This window comes from Echinops telfairi, unplaced genomic scaffold, assembly GCF_000313985.2.
Source record: "Echinops telfairi isolate 266 unplaced genomic scaffold, ASM31398v2 ScPeMD7_2;HRSCAF=8, whole genome shotgun sequence".
NCBI classification, from domain to species: domain Eukaryota; kingdom Metazoa; phylum Chordata; class Mammalia; order Afrosoricida; family Tenrecidae; genus Echinops; species Echinops telfairi.
Window position 1 is genome coordinate 23,285,129 of NW_022103898.1, and position 3,484 is coordinate 23,288,612.

At 51.8% G+C, this 3,484-nt stretch overlaps 1 pseudogene; it reads right to left on the minus strand.

Moving 5' to 3' along the window:
* Positions 1 to 869: 869 nt before the first annotated feature.
* On the minus strand, positions 870 to 1,960 carry LOC101650208 (annotated as a pseudogene).
* Positions 1,961 to 3,484: the final 1,524 nt, after the last annotated feature.

Here is a 3,484-nt window from a genome sequence, read left to right on the forward strand (position 1 = left end):
TGTTCATTGTTTTTAGTTTTCTTATTTTTAATAATGTATCTTAGCTTATCTTAGGCAGAGTTTGGGTGGTGCAAATGGTTCGCTTGGATGCTACCCCAAAGGTTGGGAGTTCAGTCCACCCAAAGGCACCTCAAAAGAAAGGCCTAGAGATCTTTTTCTGAAAAACGAGCCATGGACAGCTCTATGGAACCCAGGGCTGCCTTGACATATAGGAAGTTGCCACGAGTCAGAATTGGCTCAACAGCAACGGGTGATGATGGTATAGCCCACCAATATGGTATTAGTTTCAACTAATCCTCCTTATGAAGAAACTATGTAGACCAGCTATTTGCAATGAATTCTCCTTCCAATCTTAAAAAAGAATGCCTTCTACAATTCTTTCTAATTTTATGCTTCCCTCTGCATGGGTCTGGCTAGAGCCAGTCTTCTTCTTCTTCCTCTTCCTCCTCTTCTTCTTCTTCTTCTTCTTTTTTTAACTCGTTGAAGCCCCTTTAATATGGTTCCCTAACTTAGGAAGGAGGTCGGAAGGGATCAGGATGGCAGAGGAGAACAGGATGCCTGCTAGCCCAGAGCCCTGACAGCCTTCCAGGAGGGCCCACTGCGGTGGCATGGTTCCACTTTACAGCACCTGCCTCTGCAGAGTTCAGCGCTAGAAGGATTCTGTTGAAGGGCCCTCCCTGACTCAGCTGGGTCCTGAGCTCCTAAGTTCAGTTACCTCGTAGCCTCTGCCATTGCCCTTCCAGACCACTGCTGTGTCTCCTGTCATTGCAGAACTGCAGGCGACTTGCCTGAGGGACAGGCGAGCGAGTGCCTGTCTCTTCTCCACTGAGCCGACCCTGGGGCCTCCAGCGAGGCTGGGGCCCCTGGATTCAGGCCCTTCGCATCAACCATTGCTTCTTCTCCTCGATGAAGCGCTCCGCCCAGCGGCGGGTCAGCTCCAGGTACAGGCTGGGCTGGTGCGGTAGTCCAAATAGAGGCGAGTTGGTGTCTTCTTGGGAACAGCCTTCCCGATCTGCGTGCCTTTGTGCCACTCATTGAAAGAGGTGATGGACACGATCTCGGGCCTGACCGTCAGGGCCGCCTGCAGGGCCATCTCGTAGTACTTGCCATTGACCCTGTTCCAGCTATTGTGGTTGCTCCAGGGATGCTGGTATTGATGTAGCCGGGCCCCACGCTGGGAATGAACATAAGGTTGTTGGAATCACAAAAGCTCTTGATGGCTTTCCAGTTGCGTCAATAATGTACTTGATGTTGTCATGTAGCGTGATGTCATCCCGGCCCTTGTAGGGCTGGATATGGAAGGCAACCTGGATGTTGTATTCATGGGCGGTGTCCAGAATGGCAGGCACCAGGTCACCTGAGGGTTCCCCATTATCATCGGCCAGGCCAGGTGGGTACCAAGACAAGACCAGGACGCCGATGGCAGCTTCCTTGAGCTGGGTCATGTGCTCCCGCAGTACTTTGGGGTCCCGGGAGCTGTAGGGCCCCAGCTCCGGGTAGAAGCTGGAGCCCAAATCGTCGGCGGGGGATGTGGCGGCCCCGCGGGTAGCTGGCTGAGATCTTGGGGTCCCAGTGCAGCACCATGACCTGGTCCCTGTGAATGTAGTGGCCTCGCGCCGCGGGCTCCAGTACCAGGAGTAGTAAAAGGCGTGTAGGTCCAAGTAGACTCGTAGACTCATGCTCGGCCTCCGCAGGGGTTGGGGGCTGCCTGACCGAGGTGGGCGAGGCGGCCGCGCCTGTGGCACGGCGGGGCGGGAGCCCGCTCTGGGCTCCGCTCAAAGGGCGCCAGCTCCAGGCCGGGCCCAGGGCCGTCTGTCTGGAGCCTTGAGCTAGAGGCCATCTTTCAACAGCAATCGTGCGGCATCTGCCTCACCAGCAGAGATGTTTTATCTCCTCTAGTGAATGGCCCATCAACTGGGTGACTCGTGTTACTTTTGTGCTTTGGACAAGCCGACTCCATTTCGTGCTTGATGTCACCCGTCAAGGGTCCCCAGAGGGCCCTTCCCACCCAGCTCTTGGTGCGTGTGCTTCTATCAAAACTTTTTAGGTGACTGGAAGGGCTGGCTGCAGGCTGCAGGCCTCCCATTCCATGGCCTTTCCCAGGCGGGGATGTTAATACTCAGACTGGATGACCCAATGCAGTCGTGGAACTCCAGAATCACTTCATTGCTCAGGTGTTACAGTCGGTTATGAGTTGGGGTGCTAACCAGAAGGTTAGCAGTTTGAACCCACAAGGTACTCCCTGGGAGAAAAAAATGCTGTTCGCTACTCCCATGAAAAATTAGTCTTAGAAACCCACCGGGGCAGTTCTACTCTGTCCATAGAGCTGGTATGAGTTAGAATGGATCAGTGGCAGTTTGGTTTCCATATACTGACGACTCAACGCAGCTGAGCAATAGCTTGCTTATTGTACTCAGAAAGTTCTCAAGTAGAGAGACTTGAATATGGATACATTTACAAAAGATTTAAACTCTGTTCTTTTGTTGTATCCTATCTCTCCCCTCCCTTGGGGTTTCTCCCTGTGTTGCTAACTGAGCTTGCTCCAACTTCTTCCATCTGTTATCTGGTCAGCACCATGCGAGGCAATGGTTTAAGTGGACTTCGTGGTTTGGACAGCTTTGTCCAGCTCTCCCTTGGTATTGTTGCTCTGAGGAGACTCTGGGGTTCCAGCCTCCCCTCTCTCAACTAGAGAGAATTCAGGTGAGGCACAGTATTCAGACCAGAGTGAGAGAGAAGGTTGGAACAGAATGAATTTTGATTAAGAAGTCACTTCAGTGTAAAATATCAAAGAGCCCCCAATGAATCTTAGGGTCCTAGAGCAAGAAGAGCCAGGTTTTTATACCACTAATGGTGGCCCTTCCACCATTGGCTGTCTGTCTGTTGGGTTTCTGCTATTCATTGATGTTCTTCCATCCCCATTGAGGTATATGTACTCATCCCAGAGTTCATGCTGTGTCCTTGTTGCCTGGCTCAAGGGTCAATTCAACCATTGTAGGACAGTGTGAGCATCCTGTCTTCCCCACTCACATCCTTTCAACATCCCAGTCTCTTCCACTGGTCAGGAAATGTGTCTGATCTCGGACCCTCACCTTCTGTGCACTGGGGAGGCATAGGGGAAGGGTCCCTCTACCTCTCTTTTGTGCTAGAAATTCCTTCCATTGCCACCCTTTTCTCCCTTGCCTGGTTCTATCTGGATCTCACTCACTGCCACGGAGTCAGTGTTGACTCATAGCGACCCCTGGTGGGTTTCCAAGACTGTCACTGTTTCTGGGAGTAGAAATCTCAGTCTTTCTCCAGAGGAGTTGCTGGTGGTTTCAAACTGTTGACCAAGCAGATCAGTACCCAAACCAAATTACTGCTAGCAAGTCTATTCTGACTCATCGTGACTCTATGGGACAGAGTAGAACTGTCCCCTAAGGTTCCTAAGGCTGCAAATCTTTACAGCACAAGATTGTCACTTGTTATCTCATGGAGTGGCTGGTAG